The sequence below is a fragment of the Glycine soja genome, chromosome 17 (assembly GCF_004193775.1).
Source record: "Glycine soja cultivar W05 chromosome 17, ASM419377v2, whole genome shotgun sequence".
Classification (NCBI taxonomy): Eukaryota; Viridiplantae; Streptophyta; class Magnoliopsida; order Fabales; family Fabaceae; genus Glycine; species Glycine soja.
The window spans coordinates 30,768,023-30,782,660 of NC_041018.1; positions in this window are offsets into that span (position 1 = coordinate 30,768,023).

Here is a 14,638-nt window from a genome sequence, read left to right on the forward strand (position 1 = left end):
AGAGATTAGACACCACTTTCTTAGAGATCATGTCTTAAAGGGAGATTGTGTTTTAGAATTTGTTGATACTAAGAATCAACTTGCTGATATTTTCTCTAAACCTCTCCCCAAGGAAGTGTTTTTCTCCATTAGAAGAGAATTAGGTCTCTTAGATGTAAGAGATTTAGAAAAATAGGAATTGATTGGTTGATTGATTGGTTGATTGATTGATTGATTTACTTTTTATCTTTTGATTGTAGATTATTTTGTTTGATCTTGTTTGAATTCTTGTTTTTATGATAGAATTTATGATTTCTTATGTATATAGTAATTGAATGATTGAATTTAGTGTATTAGTAGTGAAAATTAGTCATATAGGATGTATTTGAGCCTAAATATAGATATTCTCTTAGAAACTAGCCTAGGATAGGCTCTGGTAATCGATTACCATCCAGTGTAATCGATTACACATGAACAGGCAGCCTGTAATCGATTACAACATCCTGTAATCGATTACCAGAAGGCTTATTGGGCCTGTAATCGATTACCAATACCTGTAATCGATTACAATGCGTCATCTTCTATAAATACTCACGAAATCAGAGCTGCTGCGCAGCCAAAGCTTCCTCCACGCTTTCCTCCATACCTAGAACTTCAAACCTTCGATTCTCACTCGATTCTTCACCAAATCACGTCCCGTAAAGCCCAATCTTCCTCTTTTTTACTCCTCTTTCACTTCCACCGATCAAAATCCAGAAAAACTTCATCAAATGGCAGAGCCATCAAAGAAAAGAAAGGGATCATCCTCCACCGCTACTGCTGCTGCCCATCGCCGTCACGGCCCATCCGGAGCACCCACAGCACCTATTCCTCCTTCTTTGTCATCTCCAAGATCATCAACATTGTTTTCATCCGATGATCAACGTCTACGGTACCTTTCTCAGTTTTCTTCTAGAATAATCTTAGACCCTAAGTACCTAGACGTAGAGTTCTTTAATGATGAAACGTTTGATTGCTATCAAGTGTTTCAAAATTCTGGTCTTGTTGATTTCATGTCATTTAAATTGTCATATTATCCTGAACTTGTAAAGGTCTTCTACTGCAATTTAAAAATTCAGGATGGTATTATTATGTCTGAGGTGCATGGTACTTCTATGGTCATTGATCAGTCACTTTTCTTTTCTTTGACTCATTTACCCAGTCAAGGTGCACCTTTTGAGGGCACCATTGTTGATGACTGGAAATTCGATTATTCGAGTCATGATGCTCGTCGCATGGTCTGCAATGATCAAGCTGACATGACCGGTAGATTGTTGGCCGGGTCATTAACTTTTGATAATCGCATCATGCATTATATCATTGTTAGAATTTTGCTTCCTCGGTCTTCAAATTTAGCACAAGCCTCTGAGGAGGATTTGATTTTTATGTGGGCTTTTCTAACCGGTCGTCAGATCGACTGGGCCCATTTGGTTCGGTACCGAATGCATAAGGCATTACGGGCCAATGCACCTCTTCCTTATCCACATTTGATTACTCTGTTTTTGCGTCATTTTCAAATTCCGCTTGATGATGAACCCTTTGTTCAAGTCAAGCGTTCCTTTGCAATTGGTGCTGGAGCAGTGACCTCCTTTGGGTATCGTAAAGATCGGAATGGACAATGGCTGAAGAAGGATGCACTCCCTCCTCAAGATGAACGTACTCCTTCACCTCCTCCTCAATGTGAAGATTCCGCACTCATGAATGAAGTCCTCTCCGAATTACGGGGTCTTCGTTCGTATGTTGGTGACCGCTTTGACTCGTTAGATTCACGCTTTGCCGGTATGGACATTCGTCTTACACAGCTTGAAGAGGATGTCGGATACATTCGTCAGAGTTTCGATCTTCCACCACCTCCTCCGTCTTCTTAGCTTTTAGATTCTGATTATTTATCTTTTTTAAGCCGTGTATTTTGGCTTTTAGTTTCTTAGAATTTACATTATTATGCTAAGTACTTTGCTTATTTATCTTGTGTTTTTAAAATTTCAGTCTTGGATATTTTGTGATTGTTGACATTTTATGTTATTTGAATTCTGGTTTGATTATTTCTTGATTATGAGTTTGACTTATTGTATTTAATACTCTGATACTTATATCTTGCTACTCCATTGTTATAACTGTGTTAATTTCCGAGTTCTTTGGCTTTTTGATGTTGCCAAAGGGGGAGAAAAAGGTTGTAGCAAAAGCTTAAGAAAAAGCTTAACAAACTTAGAAATCAAGTGATCATGTATTCCGAAATATAGGGGGAGAAAACGGATGCACATTTTATCTATATACAATTGTTTGTTGCTTGCTTGAATCTTGATTTCAGGTATTGTATTGTCATCATCAAAAAGGGGGAGATTGTAGATCCAATTGGCTTTGATGTTTTGATGATGATCATGATGATGTGTTGCAATTGATGCAAATGGGCTTTTCAAGATTAAAATTCAAGACAATACTTCAAGATTACAAGGCACAACATCAAGATGATCACTAGAATATTAGGAAGGGAATTCCTAATTGAATTAGCAAAGGTTTGGCCAAGTGATTTAAAATAAAAAGTGTTTTTCAAAGGTTTTACTCTCTGGTAATCGATTACCAGAGGATGTAATCGATTACCAGTGGCCAAATACGTTTTATAACAGCTATAAAAATTTGAATTCGAAATTTTAGACTGTGTAATCGATTACACAATTTTGGTAATCGATTACCAGCAGTTAGTAAACGTTTTAATTCAAATTTTAAAAGCTGTAATCGATTACACAATTACTGTAATCGATTACCAGACAGGAATTTCAGAAAAATAATTTCAAGAGTCACAACTTTTCAAAGGCTTTACTCATGACCACCAATGGTTTATATATATGTGACTTAAACACGAAATTGCTCAGAGATTTTCAGTACAACAAAGTGTTTATCCTCTCAAAGAGCAAATTCATTTTATCCTCTTAAGAATTCCTTGGCCAATTCAATTGCAATTCATTAAGGAATTAATTGAGTGCTCAATCTGTAAAATCCATCTCTTTCTAGAGAGATTTGTTCCTCTTCTTCTTCTCATTCTCTAAGGGATTAAGAGACTGTGAGTCTCTTGTTGTAAGGATCTCTAAACACAAAGGAAGGATTGTCCTTGTGTGTTTAGAACTTGTAAAAGGAATTTACAAGATAGTGGAACTCTCAAGCGGATTGCTTGGGGACTGGACGTAGGCACAAGGGTGTGGCCGAACCAGTATAAAACTGAGTTTGCATTTTCTCTTCCCTTAATCTCCTTTATTTATTATTGCTTTATATTCATAATCAAGTTGCTTTGCTTGAATTAATATTTAAGAAGATTGTCATTAAGGGAATTCATAACTTGAGTAAAAAGTGAAATAGATTTTTAATTAGGGGAAACAGTTTGGAATATCTTAATTCAACCCCCCTTCTTAAGATATCTGAGGCCACTTGTCTAACACTTTTTGTCATCACCTTTTTCATCATCTTTTGTTATCATCATTGTTATCATCAAAACATCTTTGAATGAATCTTGATTCACCATGAAGCTTTGCTTCTACAAAAAGTTCTGGCCGTTTGAAATCGACTTGTGATTCCATGTTTAATTTCGAGCATCTTGATATATTATGGGCCTGAATCAGACATCCGAGTGAAATATTATGACCGTTTGAATTTCTCGAGAGCTTTTGTTTTTCAATTTCAAGCATCTTGATATATCATCGGCCTGAATCATACACCCAAGTCAAAAGTTATGGCCGTCTGAAATTGCCGAGAGCTTTCTTTTTCAATTTCGAGTGTCTCGATATATGATGGGCCTTAATCATACACTGAGTCAAAAGTCATGGCCGTTTGAATTTGTCTTACACTTCCATGTTTAATTTTGAGCGTCTCAATATATTATTGGCCTAAATCGGACATCCAAGTCAAAAGTTATGGCTGTTTGAATTTGACTTGTGCTTCCATGTTTAATTTCAAGCATCTCGATATATTATGGGCCTGAATCGGACATCCGAGTGAAATGTTATGACCATTTGAATTTCTCGAGAGCTTTCATTGTTCAATTTTGAGTGTCTCGATATATCATGGGCCTCAATCATACACCCGAGTCAAAAGTTATGACCAATTTAATTTGCCAGACCTTTCTTGTTCAAATTTGTGCCTCTTGAAATATTATTGACTTGAATCAGACATCCGAGTCAAAAGTTCTGGCCGTTTGAATTTGACTTGGAATTCCATGTTTAATTTCCAACGTCTCGAGATATTATGGGCTTGAATCAGACATTCAAGTGAAATGTTATGACCATTTGAATTTCTCGAGAGCTTCCGTTGTTCAATTTTGATCGTCTCTATATATCATGGGCCTCAATCGTACACCCGAGTTAAAAGTTATGCCGTTTCAATATGCCGAGATCTTTCCTATTCAAATTCGATCCTCTCAATATATTATTTGCCTAAATCATACATTCGAGTCAAAACTTCTGCCTGTTTGAATTTGACTTATGATTCCATGTTTAATTTCAAGTGTCTCGATATATTATGGCTGTGAATCAGACATCGGAGTGAAATGTGATAACCATTTGAATTTCTCGAGAGCTTCCATTGTTCAATTTCGAGCGTCTCGATATATCATGGATCTCAATCATACACCCGAGTCAAAAGTTATTAGCGCTTGAATTTGTCGAATTCTTTCTTATTCTAATTCAAGCCTCTCAATATATTGTTGGCCTGAATCGGACATCCAAGTCATAAGTTATGGCCGTTTTAATTTGATCTGCACTTCCATGTTTAATTTCGAGTGTCTCGATATATTATAAGCATGAATCGGACATCCGAGTGAAATATTATGACCATTTCAATTTCTCGAGAGCTTCCGTTGTTCAGTTTCGGTCATCTCTATATATAATGGGCCTTAATCATACACCTGAGTCAAAAGTTATGACCGTTTGAAATTGCTGAGAGCTTTCTTGTTCAAATTCCAGCCTCTCGAAATATTATTGGCTTGAATCAAACATCTGAGTCAAAAGTTCTGGCTGTTTGAATTCGACTTGGGCTTCCATGTTTAATTTCGAGCGTCTCTATATATTATGGGCCTTGTCATACCCTAATTTCGTTCGGGGACCATTGTTTGGTGGCATGCAACCTTCGCTTGACCGCTTCGAGGTACTTAACACCCATCGTTAGATAATCCGTAAAGTTCTGTGACATTCCGGAAGTCAAAAAGAAGCATTGTTGCGCAATCCGTAAAGTTTCGCAACATTCCGGAAGTCAAAAAGAGCATTGTTGCGTAATCCATAAAGTTTTGCAACATTCCAGAAAGAAAATGGGTGTCGTTACGTACTCTGTAAAGTTCTGTAACATTTCGAAAAGAAAACAGCCAAAAACACAAAAATGAGGGGTGAACTTATCAAGATAGGGGTGTAAATAGCAATTCGAGTCTAGGCCCTTCCGTAACATTTTGGAAGTTGGGTTGCTTAAGGAGGAAGCAACTGGACGGCAAGCTCCTCCACGTTTTTGAAAAATGGTTTCTGGGGCTTCCATGGCTTCCGTAATGCTTCCATAAAGTTTCCGAAAACCTTGGGTAAGCATATTTCACTTAACATTGGTGAAAGGGAAGAGAAAAAAAGATGAAAATTAAATCCAAAACACTTCCGTATCTTTTCTGTAAAATACGAAAAGGGGGGTGAACTTAGTAATTCGGGTGCGCTTAGAAATCTTCTTCATTAAGTGTCTGGGCGGCAAGCACCTCTCTTTTTCCCTATAAATAGGGGAGGGGGGCTGTTTCAAAAATATTCATCACCCCATGGCTATGCATTTCGGTTGTTTTGGGTGAAAAAACACGTTTTCGTGAAGAAAATCCAAACCGAGGTGCTTCCGTAACGCTTCCGTAAGCGATTCTGTGGAAATTCTTCATCATTCTTCATCGTTCTTCACCGTTCTTCGTTCGTTCTTCGTCGTTCTTCAGTCTTCAACCGGTAAGTTCCCGAAATTGAATCTTTCAATTCATTCTATGTACCCTTAGTGGTCCCTACTTGTTTTGTGTACTTGCCCTTTAATTTCGCTTACTTTCAGTTTTCTTTTCTTCTTCTTTAACGAGCTTTTTATCATTTAAGTCGTTTTCTCACCTAATAAATGATAAAATAAATTTCAACCGATCATTTGTGTTGTAATCTCGTTTAATCACTGTTAAAACAAAATCTAACCGATCGTTCACGTTATAACCACGGTTAAACCAAAAAAGGTAAAATAATAATAAAATAATCAAAATATCTTTAAAAATAATAATAAAATAATCAAAATATCTTTGAATAAAATAATCAAAAAAATCAATCGGACGTTTTTCTTTGGAAGTTTCCTTGAATGAATTGACTAATAACCAAAGTGAAACTAAGGCTAAAATCAACTCACAAATGAAGCTTTTTCCGCAGAAATCACTAAAGACCGTTTTAAGGTCCAACGCCTTAAACGGTCCTCTTTGCTTTTATCGGTTAACATGGACCGTACAAAAGCATAAAGTCAACATGTAACTTTACCGCTTTTGCAAGAACTACGTAGGTCTGATTTCCTCATCGCAATTGAGGATACGTAGGAGCAAAAGCCCCGCTTTTGTCGACCACCCCAAGAGATCGTTAATGGTCCAACGCCTTAACATTTCTCTCCTTTCAAAAACGAAGAGATCGTTAATGGTCCAACACCTTAAAGTTTCTCTCCTTTCAAAAGAATCAAAAGATCGTTTAAATGGTCCAACGCCTTAAACGACTTTTGTGCGGTAAAAATTGATCTTGCGGAAAAAGATCAAAACAACTTAACCAACATTTAGTTCTCAAAGAACTACGTAGGTCTGATTTCCTCATCGCAATTGAGGATATGTAGGAGCGAGGGAAACACCCTTGTCGACCACAAAAAGATAAAAAATACAAAAGGCATAAAAAGACATAGAAACATAAAAAAGGGAAAACAAAACAAATTGAAGTCATATTTGCACCCTTGATTAAAGGCTGTCGTCCCTTGTGACGGACGCGTGGGGTGCTAATACCTTTTCTGGTTTTTTCGACGTTTTCCTCAAATAAACGTTGGTGGCGACTCCGCGCGTTTTCCTCCCATGGAAGATGCACCCGTGAGCCCCACGTCGCCCTCCCACCAAAGGGTAGGTTGCGACAGTTGGCAACTCCGCTGGGGACTGTTTTTAGAGAGTTAGACCTTCTAATCTCGTGTAATATCATGACTTCCTCTTTTGTCGATTTCCTTTTATTTGTCTTACGTTCTTATATATAACTCTTTGATGCTTTTAGTGTGTTTTTTGAAATGTATGCATGAGATAGATATTTATTCATTTGATGCACACAAACACCAACACTATTTGCACACACGGTGAGTTGAAAAAGGGCCCTATACCCGGGTCCATGGGAACATAAGGAGTGGAGGTGAATCTGTGGTCATGCTGGATCTCCGACTTGCTTGATAATAGTGAACCCTCATCTAGAGTTTTTTTCTTTAATAACATGTTGCTGGAAGTCCCTACTGCCGCAATATGTTTTTTCGAAGGGGATGATACCTCTAGAAACCATCAAGAGAGATATGACCACCTTGGGAATTATCACTAAAAGCCTTTTTGTTCCTCCCATTTAGGTCCCTAAAATAGGGGCACGAAGCGAACATGCTGCGTGCATTTTAAACACTACCATGCATATAACCTAAATGTCATGTACGCCTATGCGGTATGATTATTTGAGGATATTTCCATGCTGTGTACATCCCCCTGTTGCGCTTTTGCGCATCTGCATCATGTCGTCACGCATGCGTTGTATGTTGGTCTCGTCTTTTGTCACGAGAAGCCGAAAGGTCCATATCACCTTCTTAACTGCACACATGGGGCACTACGTCCCCGAATGTGCAAGTAAGAAGAGATAATTTTTCGGGCTCTCGTGTCCGTAAATGCATTCATATCAAGAATCGCATAAGCATCTCTTCACGGCATCATAACGAACATATCGTTCCTGCATTTGTCCGTTATCATATTCCAGCATCACATTTTGCATGAGTCATTGCATCATCATGCATATGCGTTCAACATACTTTTTGTTCTACAAACTACATACCTTTTGTTTTCATGTTTGCTCATGCATGATCCTTGCGTTTTCCTCTGCAAAAAAAAAAAAAAGAAAGCATGAAAATTCACACTGCATTCTTAGTTTCATGTGTTAGGTACCATGAGCCAACCATGTTGGGATCATAAACCCGTTTCACTTAAAAACAAAATGATTGAGCATGGTACCTAATGCGTGGTTAACTAGGAAATGATGTTTCTTCAGGCATCTCAATCTCATCATTACATTTTCCATGCATAGCATACGTATTCCTGAGTCATTCATCTCTGTGAAATGTTGCCAAATTATTGGCAATCGAAATTGTCATTCCTTGGATTATGGGGTTGAACCAAGCTCATGCTTTTATGAAAAGGTTCATCAAGTCAAGTTGAAGTATAGAAGTAACCATCTTGCAAAAACAATTGGGGCAAAAGATTGATCGAGTTACATCGCTGCTTCGTCTACTACCAAACACATTTAGGATTGTTGATGTCCTTGTTACTTCCAGTTTCACCTTGACAAAGATGTCATGGACCATGTTGAAAATCTAAATTAATTCAATCCCATGTCCTGCATAAAAATTCGCAATACTTCAACTATGCATCATTCGCATACATCCATGCTTTTCATTGGTTGCATTGCTCATTGCATTCTTTCCTTGAAAAAAAACGAACTTAATCATTGTTATCAAAAGGAAAGAACACGTTTTATGGCGCCCTTACCGAACCCGTGCTAGAGCTAGAGTAATGGGTGAAGTAAAGGAGGTGCAAGAGCAGATGAAGGCCGACATGGAGGCCATGAAGAGCAAATGGCCACAATGATGGAGGCCATGATGAGCATGAAGAAGATAATGGAAGCCAATGCGGTTGTAGTTGCCGCTACCAGCGCTGGGGCAAATGAAGAGGATGAGAATGAGGAAGGAAACCATGTAGAGGTTGTCATTCCTACATGGCCAAACTTCCCACCAGCCCAACAATGTCATTACTCAGCCAATATCAGCTCTTCTCATTACCCACCACCTAGTCATCCACAAAGGTCATCCCTAAATCAACCACAAAGCCTGCCCACCGCACATCCGGTGCCTAAACACCACCTTTAGCGCAAACCAAAAAGGAATTTTGCAGTAAAAAGCCTGTAGGATTCACCCCAAATTCCGGTGTCATATGCTAACTTGCTCCCATATCTACTTGATAATGCAATGGTAGCCATAACCCCTGCTAGGTTTCCTCAACCTCCATTTTTCTGAGGATACGACTCGAACACAACATGTGCATATCATGGAGGAGTTCCGGGACATTCCATTGAGCACTGTATGACCTCAAAGCGTAAGGTGCAAAGTCTAATTGATGCGGGCTAGCTGAAATTTGAGGAGAATTGCTTGTGAATCCTAACATTGACAAGCAACACCACACATGGGGCAATTTTGAAAGCTATTGTTAGATGTCTCTAATGACTCATCAGGATTTTCAAGTTTATGCCATTATTGTAAACCACAGTTACAATGCTAAATAAAATGGATAAATTTGACATCTTTGTCCCTCATCCTCTCGTAATTACATCTTTGCTTCCACTAGAATGTGGATGCAAGTCATTGGTTTGTTTGCTCAAGCGACATGCGCTCCTGAGTTTGGATTTCCAAGACCGTTCATTCAGAAATTACTCATGCTACACATTTGGTGAGGATGCCGTAAACAACAAGTAAAGTAGAAAAGTTCAAAAAGAAAAGGAAAAAAGCATTTGATTGACTGTGTTTTCAAGTAAAATATAGACGTTCATGTGACCTCATTTTATCATTCTAGAAAGTTTGTCTTTTTTAAAGAAAAGTGAGTTATCAAGAATAGGAGTCATTTGACTTAATTCGTCAACTGAAAAATCCTTCAACTATTTCTCGTCCTTGGAAAATTCTTTTTGCAAGAATCAACCGCTTCTTTCATTCTTCCTTGCTACAAGGTTATGGAAACAAAACAACGATGGTTACCTCAGAGCCCTACACTGGGGCAATGAAAGGCACAATGCATAAACCTCAAGTGAACCTAGGGGCAGATTAGAAGTTCTCACCCAATAGGTTCCCTACTACAAGGTCATGACGAAAGACAACGATTGGTACCTCAAAGCCTTACACTGGGGCAATGAGGAGCATCGTGCATGAGCCTCAAGTGAACATAGGGGCAGATCAAAAGTTCTCACCCATTGATGTTTTTAAACAAAAAAAGGGGGGGGACAAACCCTGGAATTTCAATGGATTGATTAAACATCGAACGACTTCATTGTCGTCACTCCAAAATGGTTAAGTGACTAAATCAAATAGAAGATACACTCTGAGGGAGTTCCCAGAGAGATTTGCAAAAGATAAGATAAGGTTGCATGAATTATCACCTCTTTCAAAAGGACAGTCAATCTGTGTTTTCTGAAAAAATCAAATCAAAATCAAAATCACAAAACAGGGAAAGAATGTCATGAACATTGTACAACTTTCCATTATATTGCATTGTTGCATACGAAGTCCGCATTTACCGCATTTCAAGACAAAGGTTGCATGCATCTGGATCCCTAAAAATCATGTTAACTACATAGATTTCCTACATCTATTGTCCAATCTTTTTGAATTCGGAACGACCGACCCTCTCAATGAGTTAATCTCTTGCTTTCTCATAAAGGTGGACCCTTGAGGACTACACGTCCTCACCATCAAAGGACTACACGTCCTCACCTTCAGAGGGCTACACGCTCTCACCTTCAGAGGACTACACGTCCTCACCTTCGGGGGGTTGCATGCCCTCACCTTCAGAGGACTGCACGTCCTCACCTTCAGAGGGCTACGCGCCCTCACCTTTAGAGGACTACAAGTCCTTGCCTTCAAAGGGCTGCACGCCCTTGCCTTCAGAGGACTACATGTCCTCCTCTTCAGAGGACTACACGTCCTCGCATTTAGAGGACTACATGTCCTCGCCTTCAGAGGACTACACATCCTCGCCTTCAGAGGACTACACATCCTCGCCTTTAGAGGGCTACGCGCCCTCGCCTTCAGATAACTACACGCCCTCGCCTTCAGAGGACTACATGTCCTCGCTTTCAGAGGACTACACGTCCTCGCCTTTAGAGGGCTACACGTCCTCGCCTTCAGAGGACTACACATCCTCACTTTCAGAGGACTACACATCCTCGCCTTCAGAGTGCTACACATCCTCGCCTTCAGAGGACTACACGTCCTCGCCTTTAGAGGACTACACGCCCTCGCCTTCAGAGGAATACACGTCGTCACCTTCAGAGGACTACACGTCTTCACCTTCAGAGGACTACACATCCTCACTTTCAGAGGACTACACATCCTCACCTTCAGAGGGCTACACATCCTCGCCTTCAGAGGACTACACGTCCTCGCCTTTAGAGGACTACAAGCCCTCGCCTTCAGAGGACTACACGTCATCACCTTCAGAGGACTACACGTCTTCGCCTTCAGAGGACTACACGCCCTCACCTTCAGAGGACTACACGTCCTCGCCTTCAGAGGGCTACACACCCTCGCCTTTAGAGGACTACATGTGCTCGCCTTCATAGGGCTACACGTCCTCGCCTTCAAAGGGCTACACGTCCTCGCCTTCTGAGGACTGCACGTCCTCGCCTTCAAAGGGCTACACACCCTTCTCTTTAAAGGGCTACACGTCCTCGCCTTCTGAGGACTACACGTCCTTGCCTTTAGAGGACTGCACATCCTCGCCTTCAGAGGACTACATGTCCTCGTCTTTAAAGAGCTGCATGCCCTCGCCTTCAGAGGACTACATGTCCTCGCCTTCAGAGGGTTGCACGTCCTCACTTTTAGAGGGCTCCACATCTGTGCCTTTAGAGGACTTAAGGTCCTCTGCCCTTAATGCTTAACCGATACTTGTGCTCCCATGTGAGGGGCCAGTAGTTTCCCTTTATCAGTCCCTTGGTCACCCCTTTGATCTCGGAGGAGGGCCAACTGTGTGAGCACAACCAGAGGGAGGCTATTGTGCAGCCACGATGCATACTGGGGCAAGATTTCACCCGCGCCGCTGCAAAGAGACGAGTGTGGATCATGCACACCAACATGACCACTCTTACACAGATATGGATGACGTTGCTACTTAGCAACATTCTGCCCAGCGACCACAACTCCAATCTCCCCCTGCAAAGTGTCAGTTGGTCTGTGCCATCATGGCATAGGTAGGTATACACGTGGCTCAACTGATTTCTGATGTCATCTACTATTTGTAGGGATCACGCCCACAAGACACCCAGTGGACCCCGAGGAGTCCAATAGGGCCCTAGGATTTCCAGCTTTGGTTACGAGCCTCTATCAGTCCTACAGGGTGCCCGTCCCCCCAGCAAGGTCACGCCATTGTGACATAAGTCAGTATGCACATGGCTCAACTGATTTCTGATGTCATCTACTGTTTGTAGGAATCGCGCCCGTAAGACACCCAGTGGACCAGGAGAAGTCCAACAGGGCCCTAGGGTTTCCAGCTCTACTTACGGGCCTCTGTCAGTTCTACAGAGTGCTCGTCGCCCCCAGCAAGTTCATCAGGCCCCTACTAACCAAGCTTTGATCAAGAAGTATTGTGCCCCCAGGCAGGCGCAAGGCGAGACACCACAACAGGCTTTCATCAAGAAGTTCTGGTTTTCTAAAATTTGAAAACTTGTGTTATTCATCTTTTTCATTCTCTTCTCCCTTTGCCAAAAAGAATTCGCCAAGGACTAACTGCCTGAATTCTTTCTGTGTCTCTCTTCTCCCTTTTCCAAAAGAACAAAGGACTAACCGCCTGAATTCTTTTGTGTCTCCCTTCTCCCTTGTCAAAGAATTCAAAACGACACAGTCTGAGAATTCTTTTGATTCTTCCTTTTCCTATAAACAAAATATTTCAAAGGACTAACCGCCTGAGAATTCTTTTGTTTCTCCCTTCACAAAGTTTCAAAGGACTAACCGCCTGAGAACTTTATCTTAACACATTGGAGGGTACATCCTTTGTGGTACAAGTAGAGGGTACATCTACTTGGGTTGTTGACTGAGAACAAGAGAGGGTACATCTCTTGTGGATCAGTTCTAGTGGAGGGTACATCCACTAGGTTGTTCAAAGAGAACAAGGGAGGGCACATCCCTTGTGGATCTTTGCTTGTAAAAGGATTTTTACAAGGTTGAAAAGAAATCTCAAGGACCGCAAGTCGCTTGGGGACTGGATGTAGGCACGGGTTGTTGTCGAACTAGTATAAAAACTCTTGTGTGTTTGTCTCCTTCTTCCCTACTCTTTTAATTTTCGCTGTGCACTTTAATTCCCGCTTTTACTTTTGGATAAGTTTCTTTTCTATTCTTCATTTACTTAACAACATAGTAAAAGTCTTAGAAGAGTAAATTTTTAATTAGTAAAGGTTTAGGAATAATTAATTCAACCCCCTCTTCCTAATTATTCTGAGGCCACTTGATCCAACACACCTGAGTCAAAAGTTATGACCGTTTGAATTTGCCGAGAGCTTTCTTGTTCAAATTCGAGCCTCTCGATATACTATTGGCCTGAATCAGACATCCGAGTTAAAAGTTATGGCTATTTGAATTTGACTTGGGCTTCCATATTTAATTTTGAGGGTCTCGATATATTATGGGCGTGAATCGGACATCCGAGGGAAATATTATGACCATTTGAATTTCTCGAGAGTTTCCGTTGTTCAGTTTCGATCGTCTCTAAATATCATGGGCCTCAATCATACACTCGAGTCAAAAGTTATGCCGTTTGAATTTGCTAAGAGCTTTCTTGTTCAAATTTTAGCCTCTCGAAATATTATTGGCCTGAATCAGACATCCGAGTCAAAAGTTCTGGCCGTTTGAATTCGACTTGGGCTTCCATGTTTAATTTCGAGCGTCTCAATATATTATAGTCCTGAATCGGACATCCGAGTGAAATTTTATGACCATTTGAATTTCTCGAGAGCTTCCGTTGTTCAATTTCGATATATTATAGGCCTGAATCGAAAATCTGAGTCAAAAGTTAAGGCCATTGGAATTTATGTTGCGCTTCCATGTTGGATTTCGAGCGGCTCGATATATTATTGGCCTAAATCAGACATCCAAGTCAAATGTTATGGCTATTTCAATTTGTCGAGAGCTTTATTGTTCAAATTCTCAAAAAATTGTTGGCCTGAATCGAAAATCTGAGTCAAAAGTTATGGCCATCTGAATTTGCCCTGCACTTCCATGATGAATTTTGAGCGTCTCAATATATTATTGGCCTGAATCGGACATCCGAGTCAAAAGTTATGGCCATTTCAGTTTGCCAAGAGCTTTCATGTTCAAATTCGAGCCTCTTGATATATTATTGGCCTCAATCGGACATCCAAGTCAAAAGTTATGGTCGTTTGTATTTGACTTGCGCTTCCATGTTTAATTTCTAGTGTCTCGATGTATTATGGGCCTGAATCGGATATCCGAGTGAAATGTTATGACCATTTAAATTTCTCGAGAGCTTTTGTTGTTGAATATTGAGCTTCTGGATATATCATGGGCCTCAATCATGCACCCAAAACAAAAGTTATGGTCGTCTGTATTTGCCAAGAGC